General features: G+C 36.5%; 1 pseudogene; it reads left to right on the top strand.

The window, feature by feature from the left end:
• The first annotated feature begins 8973 nt into the window (after nucleotides 1-8973).
• Nucleotides 8974-11609, top strand: LOC143593715 (RING-H2 finger protein ATL46 pseudogene; annotated as a pseudogene).
• The last annotated feature ends 362 nt before the right edge of the window (nucleotides 11610-11971 follow it).

The raw sequence follows: 11971 nt of genomic DNA, 5'->3' as shown, positions 1-11971 counted from the left end.
AAGAATGATACGATTCGACTGATGTAAAACTTATCATCTCTCTCCATCATTCATCAATTCAAGTTTCAAATATCATAAATTCGTCTTCAATTAAATCATTAAAACACACCTGCATCATCAATTTTGTCGGATTAGTTTGGATACGGTTCCTGTAACACCCCGACTGATGGCGGATTATACATTGGGCGCCACGTATTGTTTCATTACTCGTGACACTATTTGGGTGTCAATATTTAATAAATACATTTTCATTGCGCACGCGCAGAACACAAATCGTAAAGTAACATAAATCATATCATAACTCAAAATATTCAAATAACATAATTTGTCTTGTTACATTTTATTCTAGGTCCAAAGAAAAAGAAAACATCCTACGTGTCCTTGAGATTTCCAAAAGCAGCTACAGCAAACCTGAACATGTGTTAAAATAAAACGTCAACACTTGCGTGTCGGTGAGAAATCAAGTTTAATAGATATAAATAGATAATAACAAACTCTGCGCGCAACATGTGCTTAACTGGGGTTTAACATAGGGTGTAATCAGATTGTGATCAAGCCTAAATAGATCATAGCTCATAGTTCAATCCGTGCTCCCAATCGAGCACAAAAACAAATAATCATACGTGCATGTGCTAACAAAACAAGAAAACCGTAAACGATAGGTCTCCCGTGTTCATCTAATGGATCCATGAAAACTTCGGAATAGGCCGAATAAAGCGGTTAATGATTCACACATACAAATAAACAGCCAAGTAAACGTCCATAACACATGGGGTTTTGCGCACATAAATTTCATAAACAAGTTTAAGACTCAAGTTGTACGAACACATGAACATCCCAAAACGTTAAAAATAAAAGGGGATTAAGTACGAGATTACTCACTTGTAAACGGTGCGTTGAAAGATAATGCAAGAATCCAAATTTTTTTAAACAAGCACAAGTTAACCTATAAATAAGAGGTTATTGGTTTAACGATTGGTTTATATGTCTTGAATATATGCAGTAAGTATCGATTTTTGTTAGTTAAACAAATTAAAACAAAATATATATATTCATATTTACCGAGATTCTGGGTAGAACAGAAGAGAAGACGGAGGCAAAGAGAGGAGTGGCGTTGCAGAGGAACTACGGCAGAGAGCAAAAGGGAGAGAGATTTTGGGAGAGTTTAAGTGTAGTGTGTGTAGTATTAATAAACAAGAAATTAGCTTAATTTATAGGAAAACCCAAGGGAACACAATCCCTTGAAAGGGGAAAAGATCTTATCAAATCAAGCAAAAGATATCAAAAGCAAAAGATATTACAAGCAAAAGATATGGTGGCAGCTGCAGGGGATGGGGAAGGCTGACAGGTTACTGTTCAAAGCATGGAAAAGAAGATTTTAAAAGATTATGCCAGTTACTTTTTCTGACAACCAAGAGGGTTGGTAAGCAAGCTGCGCCAAAAGTGACTTTTTGGACAGATGTCAGATCTGGCCTACTGTGCCCATACCTTGGTAGGTATAGCACGGAAGATAAGATATTTCAAAAGCATACAGGCTGGCTTAAACTGGAGAAAAGACTTAAATGTCTAGCGCGAGGAGGCTTAAGTGCGCGAGGGCGAAGGCAGACAGAACAATCCTTAGCGCGCCACGGGAAGAACTTAAATCCTTAGCGCGCCGCGGGAAGAACTTCAATCCTTAGCGCGCCGCGGGAAGAACTACCATCCTTAGCGCGCCGCGGGAAGAACTACCATCCTTAGCGCGCCGCGGGAAGAACTACAATTCTTTGAGCGCCGCGGGAATAATTCGCCTCGCGTATCGCAGGAACCGCTGGTCTTCACGCAGGCTTCCTTGTAAGGAGTCTGGCGCGTGGAGCTGCGCAGACATCCTTAGGCGGGAAGAACCAAAGGACAAGCAAAGAGTTGAGAAAAAGGGGTTCCAGGCTTAAGGGTTAAGCAGAGGGGCGGGACGGCGACAAGAGAGAAAAAGGGAGGCGGGACGGCGGAGAGAAGAAAGAAAGGGACGGGTCGGCGGAAAAGAAATTATTATTATTAGTAAGTAATATAAAAATATATATAATTTATTTAATGTTAAATTTACAAAGATTAATAATCAAATTTTAAATCATAAAAAGAATCGGATTCGAAAACGGGTACCTGGGTCGGGTCGGATTGGGCAGTTGTCACAGTTCCACTAGTCGGAAAATCGGAGGTTGTAGAGGTGGGTAACGAAAGTTGCAAAGGTGGCGTCGACGGTGACAGAGGGTGGGACAGAGGTTGCGGGCGGCAGCGGCGGGTAGAGGTGGTTAGTTGCAGGTGCTAACGTTGAAGAAAGCTTGGAGGAGAGGCGATGGGGGCGAGGAAGGTCTATTGTAGCGGCGGTGGTGGCGAAAGTCTGGTGTGGCAGCGGTGGCCAGTGGTGGAAGTGGGTGGCCGTGAAGTGAAGAAAGGTAGAGGAGCTGGAGATGGTGGATGTAAGAAGATGGATTTATTGAGACTTATGGTGTTGCTCCTGCTGTTTGTTGGTTGTTGCCCGTAAGCTGTCACATAGGCAAATTTTGACAACTAGGCCTGTCACGTCAGCCAATCACTAACGGAGTTAACATCCGTTAGTCGCGGTCCGTTAAAAGCAAATACCCCTTTAGTTAGGACCGTCACCAGCCAAGTTTAAAGTTTGGACTGTTATTTGCCAATAAGACATAGTTTGGATTATTTAAAACCAATATTCCATTATAATTCAATAATTTAAGTAAACTTCAGGTTTGATTCATCCAGCTCATCACCCATTCTTTAGGGTCTACTCGTTAAAGCAAACTTCAGGTTTGATTCAAATGACCTAAAAGCTTTAAATTCGTGTACTGTTATGACTTGCTGATACGAATGTCAGACCAATTCTCTCGAGTTTTGCTTCGATTTGTGAACAAGACACACGAAAGATTAAAAAAAAAACCCCTCAAAAATATAGCAACTTAAGATAATGGCTTAAAGTCTGATACTTTTATTAAAATGCATGTATTGTAATATGTTTTGTAAAAGTATTGTCTGATTGTGTTTTTTATAAAAGAAAATTGAGTATATTTATTTAATCAAGGTAAATAGTCTTCGTTTCTGCACGGTCTTAAAACAACTATTGTTTGAGAATATTGTTCATAATATCTTAAGCCCGATTTAGATAATTATGGGCTTGTGTGATGTTATTTTCCATAAATATAGAAGGTTTTTATTTATTTTATAATAAAAAATATACTCAGTTTCCTTACATTTAAGGTTATCCTTTGCATCTCGCTTGGTGAATGAATCAATTAGCAATAAACTTAGAAGACCCAGCCAACATTAAAATTTGGTTTGATCTGTGTAGTTGACCTCAAAAAGATTAAATGTAGAAAACCAGTGAAAGTTGAATTCAAACTGAAGACCTCTACTAGAAATATTCAATAATTTATCATTGCACCACTCATTTGAGTATGTTACTATTTTTGCACTATGTTAAGCTAGTAATATGAATAGATGATACTGGACTATAGCAGTAAGATAATATGGCTGCTTTCATAAGCTACACAAAAATCTGAAAATATTTTAAATAGTCAATTCATATGCCTAGAAACTTACACATAGATATGAATGTGATGTCATTTGTTGCTAGAAAAGTTAGGATTGATTAATATTGGTTCTACCAAATGTTTTGTATCTATTAATCTTCATGTTTGATTTTAGGTGTCTTGATCACAATCGAGGTGCTTACAACCGGTTTGATGGAAGGGAACTTTTGGGCTCAGGCTTGGACTCGGGCTCTTCTAATAGTGTCAGTGCACTCATGGTTGTCACTTGAAGAGATGTCAATAAACTTGGAAGAAGAGAAGCCACATTTTTTATATTGTACTTCTCAACGACAAAAGATGAGCAAGTATAGTTTTTGTTCATACAATATAATATGTGAGATGAATTAAAGAAGTGAAGAAAGAAAGAATAACCAAGTGTACATAAAAAAATTAGAGTGGTTATCAAAATTGTCATTTACTCTACCCTAAAACCAAGCAATTCACATGTTACTATATTCTTCAAAAGAATCCATACCCACAAATCCACAATTGAAAGCAACCGTCTTGCCCACCCGACGATTCATACAAAATATTAAATTATATTTCACTTTATTAATCTAGTTTTAGTAACATATACTTTAGGTTATCATGAAGAGATAGAGTGAACTTCACAAATAGCTTAAAGGGCAAACACGTCATTTTGGCTAGGGCTGTACGATGACACGTGAGAAGGAACAAAGAACGAATAAATTTAATAAACTTTACGTTGTCATTAACATAGGATTGTTAGAATAACTTGTGACTCAAAAAATACTTAGTACATTGTTAAAGTTATTAGAAAAGTAATAAAATTTTGGGCAGATAGAATATCCGTAGAGCCATATAGTTAATTCTTTTATTTGAATATCAAATTAATCCTAAAGTGGTTTGTATATATCGATGTCTCTATTTACAATTTACAAGGTTACACGGAGAGAAAACATAGCGAGTTCACACTGCTTAAAAAAGCTCATGAGCTTAACTCTAGTGGCTTTACGCTAACAATATCTAATATCCAAAATTTTGGTTATAAAACTCATATTTCATTAAAAAAAACAATTACCTAACTTAGAGCATTCTTATCCCGTCACTCATCCTCTCTGTATATTTCTCTATCATGTTCAATTTAACAATATTTTACATACTTTTATCATTACAGTTTTTCTATCTTTTACCTACTCACAACTAATTACAACACATATTAAAATATAAACATGGATAAACAAGTATTCACAAATTTACAGAAAAATTACTAATTTTTCACTCGCATTCACTTACAATCGCCCTTAACCCTATCCTATAATTTACAAAAACTTCTCATAAAATTTAGAAGACAGGCCGGGAATGCTTTAAGTCAAATGAATGAGCAAACAAGCTAACCAACAAGGCGTCCAACTTTGTCTCGTGATTCGCTCCTTTTACAAACAGAGCTTAGCCGATTTAAAACAAATCTTGAATCACGAGCTTTTCAATTATCCCTAATTTAAACACAATTATTTTAATTATAAAGGATTTGAGTTTGACCAAACATACAAACAAAGAGTAGTCACAACAGACATGCTCAAGCGATCACATTAGGCTATGTATAGTGGGGGGGGGGGTTGACACGTGGCCAAGGCCCAAGAGAGTGATATGTAACTCGGGGAGGGGGGGGGGCGATGTTGTGTCACACCCCGGCTTAGGGCCTAGGCGTATGACCAATAGTTGGTACATGTCTTGTAAATACATCAAAGTTGCGGTTTATTTTAGAGGAAGACTTTAGTTATAATAAAATATTATATAATAAAATATTAATTTATTTGAAAACTTCTCGGATAATAAATACCCGAGTGTTTGATTTATAAATCATGTTTAAATCTTGTTTATAATATTTTAATAATTTAAAACTGAGTCAACTCTACCTTGCGAGCGTCTATCTTCTTGAATGACTCTAATTCCTTACTACATGTACTAACATGTCTCCCTGAAATGTTGGGGAAATACGTCAGCGATATGCTGGTGAATCGTTGACACTAAAAATATTTAAATTACCGTTAAAATATAAATATAGTTTTCTTGACAAGCTTAGCGGAAATATTTCTACTTTTGGTATTTGTACCACTGCCTACACACATAAAAGTGTTCCCTGAGCCACGTAGCCCTTGAGAACTAGTTATGACTGTTAGCCCGCGACCACGTAGCCTTTGACTGTTTAGGCTGAACAGTTATGTATGGATCCAGACACATGTGTAATCGGTCTGAGTTGCTTTTATTTTCTACCTTGTATTATAACATTTTATAGATCACGTAATCTCATGTAAACGTTGACTGGCTCTTTAAGACAAACACCCGTTCATCTTATCGAGTATAAATATGTTTTGACTGATTTGTAAAGGTTAACGTATTCACCTGTACCGTCGGTGTGCGTTTGAAACCTTGATTGTGAGTGATTGATTGATTGATTAACCTAAAATAAAATAGGTTTATATAATTACCCAAATCGTCTTTTGATCCGGCTACAGACCTTTAGTCTGGCTTTGATAGCTTTAAATCTTGATTGATCATTTGTTTGAGTAAATTATTTAGTCCTGTAGTCTTTCTGTTTATTTAGTAATCATATGCTGAGTTTTTTCTTCAAGAAGAAACATCTATAATTCGTTTCTTCTTCAAGAAGAAACATTAATTGCTATTTTTATATGTAAAATCTTATGTTTCTTAATCATGAAGAAACAATGTTTTAACTACATTTCATGTATATAAAATGCTATGTTTATTAATCGTGAAGAAACTATATTTTGACTATATCCTCATGAATGAAAAATTTTGTGTTTCTTAATTGTAAAGAAACATTACTATATTCCTTTATATGTTAAAAGCTTATGTAAATATAAGTATGATCAAGGTTTGGGCTATACCACTAACTATGGTCTAACCCATGTATTATAATAATAAAATAATGACTCAGGCACAACTCCTAACTTATACGGGTATTCAGAGTTTATAAGTCTTAAGCTTGTATGAGCAGTACTTCTACTCTACGTCGCGTACTAGAATTTATACGGTCAGAACTTTGGGGCTTGGCACGCACTACATGGTTCGGCACACATAACGAGGCGCGCCGGTCGTCGGAACTTGTCGGCACGTACTTCGAGGAAAGTCCGTTTACGAGAATATAATTATCGGGTCGATGGGACGGAAACCAAGGTAGAGAGAGATATATTTTAGAGAAAGAAGTGATTTGTTGTTCGAGATCCCTAAAAATGAAGAATCATGCTCACTATTTATAGCCATCCCCAGTCGGACCGTCACTCACCATCATGCGGCATGTGTCATTTTTTTATGGTGAGTCATGCATAAGGTGTTGACATGTGGCATTCATATTGATTAGTCACTAGCCATATGTCACTTTGTGAGGATATGAGTTGTTATGTGTGACATGTGTCCTTTGTGTGGCCACCATGCGACATGTGTCTTTTCATAGTGATGAGTCATAGGACATGTGTCACTTTCATAAATCATTTAGCTAAATGACTAGCTAGTCCCTCAACTTCTTAAATTGACAAAATTGGTATGGATATTTTCGGGATGTTACTTGTTGTAACCCACAAACGACCCACCGCTAATACTTGATTGCCACGTCAGCATCTCCATCACATAAGCCCGCAACAAGGGTATGCCCCCCCCCCACCAAGTTATCGCCAAGGGGACTGTGTTCTTGCCCTTTGTTGCCAAATTCCTTACCATTTGTCGCCCAATATACTTGGCCTTAAAAACAAATAGATTTATATCTATCTATCTATTTGTATATTATAAATGGCCATAAAAATATCCTATGTGTCGTTATCTAGTTTCCCCTTCTCTCCTAGTCCACCATATTGCTTAATTTGTGATTTGAATCTTCTCATGCATTTGACTCGAATTTGCGGGTTTGGGTCTCACCAAACCCTGACAGTCTTTAAAAGAGTTATAACATATCATTTATTTGTGAAACCCTTTCATCATCAAACAATAATTTCCGTGAGTCTTGGGTCTCACCAAACATGGATAACCCTTAAGTGGGTTATAGTATCTCATTTATTTGTAAAATAACACCTTAATCATCAAACAATAATTTTCGCGGGTCAAGGGTCTCACCAAACCCGGATAGCCATTAAACGGGTTATAACATCTAATTTTATTTGTGAAACTTTTTTATCATGAAACCCTAATTTTATTTCTCTCCTCTACCTAAATTCCGTCGCCGGTCTATCTTCTCCATCACCGATTAAATTCCGATTACCACCCACAATTGTCAACATCCCCTCTCATCCATTAACCACCATTGTCATCCACATCAACCGCCTTTTTTTCATAAGACAAGTATTTTTGTTCATGTTTGTTTGTTTAAAAAATCAACATGTTCATATTCATTTTTGTCCATTTGTTAATAATCTAAAAAAATTACATATCTCAATTGAAAGAGCTCAAACGTTAAGAAAATATAATGACCCTAACAAACTAATATATACGTATTAAATCAAAACAAAACTACTTTAAAAAATAAAACAAATAATTACAAAATATAAAATAACAAACGATTAAAAACAACCCCGGGGGGGTTAACACAGAGGACTCAAACTAGTAGTATATACGATAGGTGGGGGTAGGGGTGTGTGTGGTACGGTTTTGGGCTAAACGAAACCGAAAACCAAAACTTTGGTTTATAGTTTTTCGAAATCATTCGGTTTTGGATTTTTCGTTTTGGTTTCGGGCCCGATTTCGGTTTTTGACATTTAAGATTGAAAATTTTAGGCAAAAAAAAAACTGGCAAAAAATAACGAAGTTAGATCTAAATAATTTTGTTAATTGTCAACTAATAGACTATTATACATTTGACAAAAATATTTGAGTTATATATTTATTAAATTTTATACGTTACTTAAAATAAAAATTCAAGAATTAAGCTCGGTTCAATTTTTCGGTTCTTATTACGTACAAAACCAAAACCAAAAATCAAATTCGGTTTTTACAAAAACACAAAACCAATTGTTCTTGATCTTATTCGGTTTTTCGATTTGGATTTTTTGGGTTCAGTTCGATTTTTTTCGTTTTCTTGCACACCCCTAGGTGGGTTGGGGGGGTGGTTCAACTCGTCCATTGCATCTTCTGAGTCTGTGGACTTTAGAAGCGAACTTCACCCCACAACAATCCACGTCTGCTACCACCCTGTCCACTAGGCGTCATGTAGATCCAGACCTTTGTGTTTAGTCCCCATTGTGAATGCTCTAAACCGCTCTATGTCAAGAAGTCAACTTCTTCAAGTTAGGAGCTTAACACACGTAAACAACAAGTGGTCGCACCCACACCCACAATGAATGGACCATCGAATATATCATGCTACTCATGGTTCCAGCTTCCACCATTTGACTTGATTGTTTCCAGAAACACTTTTTTAAGTACGGATTCCCTCACGCACTCCTTCACCGCGTGTCATCCATCTTATTCATTCATTCATTTCATTTCATTTCATTCTTCTTCGTATTTCAACTTCTGTAAGTAACCATCAATTTAGGGCTAGTGGGTTCTTCAAGGTTCAAAGGTAGGTGAAGAAGAACTTGAAACAAAATTTCAATTTCTTTTTTTATCTGATTATTTTTGTCTCTATCTATCTAATTATATTATCATACAAACAAGAATTGGTGGTTGGTTGGTGTTTAGAATCGTCTTTTAGCTTAGTCCATCATGACCCGCTATAATCATCTCCTCAATTTGTTTACATCTCAACTGGAAAGTTGACCTTTTTGGATTTTAGCTTCTGGGTATGAATCTTTATACCATTTATCACTTGGGTTTTTCTTCTTGATGAATAAAGACTCTTTCTTTACACTAAACATCTCTTCTTGATGGGCTTTTTGTCAAAAAGATTGCTTTTTGAGCATTCAAATGTTAAAGTTTCTGAAGATGGTGTTCTTGGATACCAGCAGTCATCATCACCAGTTACTTTTCATAAGTCATCAGCTGCTAAAATCAGCCCAGCAGTTCTTTTTATTATAATAATCTTGGCAGTCTTGTTTTTTATATCCGGTTTACTTCACTTGCTTGTTAGATTCTTGACAAAACTGCACTCTTCGTCGAATTCCCATCGGTCGAATAACCGGTTTCCAGATGGATCTCCATCTGCTGCACTTCAAAGACAGCTTCAACAGCTGTTTCATTTACACGATTCCGGTTTAGATCAAACGTTTATCGACGCGTTACCGGTTTTTATGTACAAAGAAGTGGTGGGTGCGAACGAGCCTTTCGATTGTGCGGTTTGTTTGTGTGAATTTGCAGAAAGTGATAAGTTAAGGTTGCTTCCAACTTGTAGTCATGCTTTTCATATTAGTTGTATAGATACATGGCTTTTATCGAATTCGACTTGCCCCCTTTGTAGAAATACCCCTTTTGACCCTGGGTTTTCGATGGATAACCCGATGTTCGATTATGATGATCCGCGTGAACCAGATGAAAGCGGTGTTTCTGCTGGTTTAAAAACAGTTGAAAATGAACCGGAGGTGATTTCTGTTAGACTTGGAAAGTTTAGAAAATTGAGTGAAAGGGAAAGTGAAACGGGAGGCGAGACGAGTAGTAGCAATTTAGATGCCCGAAGATGTTATTCGATGGGTTCGTATGAGTATGTGGTAGGCGACACGTATCTCCGGGTCCCACTGAGTCATCGGAGGGATTTGCAAGATTCAAGATTTGTGAAAAATCTTGAACAAAATGAGCGGATTGAGAATCGTACTCTTGATGAAGATATTGAAGGGAAAAAGATTAATATTGGTGCAAAGACGGATAGTTTTTCGGTTTCTAAGATCTGGTTATGGTCCAAGAAACGAAAGTTTGCTAGTTCCGATGATAATCAGATGCATAATCCATCGTCGGTTGATATGGAGTTACCGCGAATTGGGAGATTTCAAGGTACATGATAAAGAATTATGCTGTTGGATCTTGTTTATGTGTACTTTTCTTGAATGATCATTAGTTAAATAGTCATGTGTTCTTGCTACATTTTATATTGTGATGCAAGATTCTGTCATGGAAATGTGATAATATTCTGTACTTTGACAAAATCTAGTAATTCATTGACCATGACAATCATTATGGTTTCTTCTTATTTGGTCACTGATGATCTTTTTAAAAAATTGCTACTAGAAGTCTAGAACTGAGATACAACTATGTGAGTCTTGTGGGTGTCTTTTGATTGTATTTTTTATTTCAAGTTGCCTATGTGAGCTAGGGGTGTTCATAAAACGTCAAAAAATGACTGAACCGTAAAGAAAAATAAGCAAGTTGATAGTTTGAGATTTGTGCGGCTCGGTTCAAAGTTCAGCTTTCTGGTTTGACGGTTTACCTATCTGAAACTTGGACCCGATCGTGTAAGCTAAACTAGCCAGCATTTTTTGTTTGCTTATTATTTTGAAATGTGCAATTATATATGCTCAATTGTTCATGAACCATCTTGGTCGTTTTTAAAATTTTTTAATACAAACTAACGATTTTGTTTAAAATAAAACAATCAGTTCAAACTGTCAAACCATTGAAACCGGCTGACCCCCAACCCGGCCGGTTTGCTTTGTCGTTTCTCAAAACTGTAGTCAACAGTTTGGACCAGGTCAAACTGGACTGTGAACACGTTGTTAGGAGGTCAATACTACCCAAGGTTTGCAAACTTTTGAGTGTGGATCTTTGGGTCAGGTCAAAGCATGCAAGGTGTTAAAGATATGAAATTTTGTGTTGAAAGATTCAAGATGCCTGTACTATCATTGATGCCTTTAATCATTCATATTTGGAATCCTATAATTGCATAACTTAAGGACAAAACTTGCTTTTGCTTTTGAAAAATCATCTTTTACTTTAATCATAGCTTTGGTTGTTTGTCTTGATTCTGTTACTCCATTTTTAACCATCTATAAAAATTATCATTAAACTAAAATACAGTAAGTATGCATTAAATAATGTACTGTTAGTTGACAAGCTACTAAGGTAGTGTAACTTGTAAGGATGTTTCTAACACCATCTCCAACTGGACGTCCATACGCGCCAATGAGATGATGTAGAGAGGCCCTTTGGAAGGGCAAGGCCGGAGAGGAAAATCCATGGGAGGAGAGCTCGTTTACAAGGGTGGGTTGTACATCGAGATGGGACTATGTTTGATATGGACTGAAACCATTGTAAGGTATGAGACTTGTTCCAGATCAATTGTATGTGCTGTGCTACATATACGAGGTTTATAGACCAAATGTGGCCCCTCCCCTGATAGACTAATCGTTTGGTTGAGTTCTCCTGTTGGGGCGTTGGGCTATAACAAATTCAGGTCTTTCCAAATTTTATTTGGATACTTATATTTAATTATTGTTTAAAGTAATCAAGTATGTAATGTTCTAATTCTAAAAATGTTAATTTATATCATTTCTTAC

Source organism: Bidens hawaiensis, unplaced genomic scaffold (assembly GCF_021521415.1).
Source record: "Bidens hawaiensis isolate Kalapana, Puna unplaced genomic scaffold, B.hawaiensis_p1.1 tig00042545_1, whole genome shotgun sequence".
NCBI classification, from domain to species: domain Eukaryota; kingdom Viridiplantae; phylum Streptophyta; class Magnoliopsida; order Asterales; family Asteraceae; genus Bidens; species Bidens hawaiensis.
The sequence above is the reverse complement of the archived record's forward strand: the minus strand, read 5'-3'. Positions and strand labels throughout refer to the sequence as shown.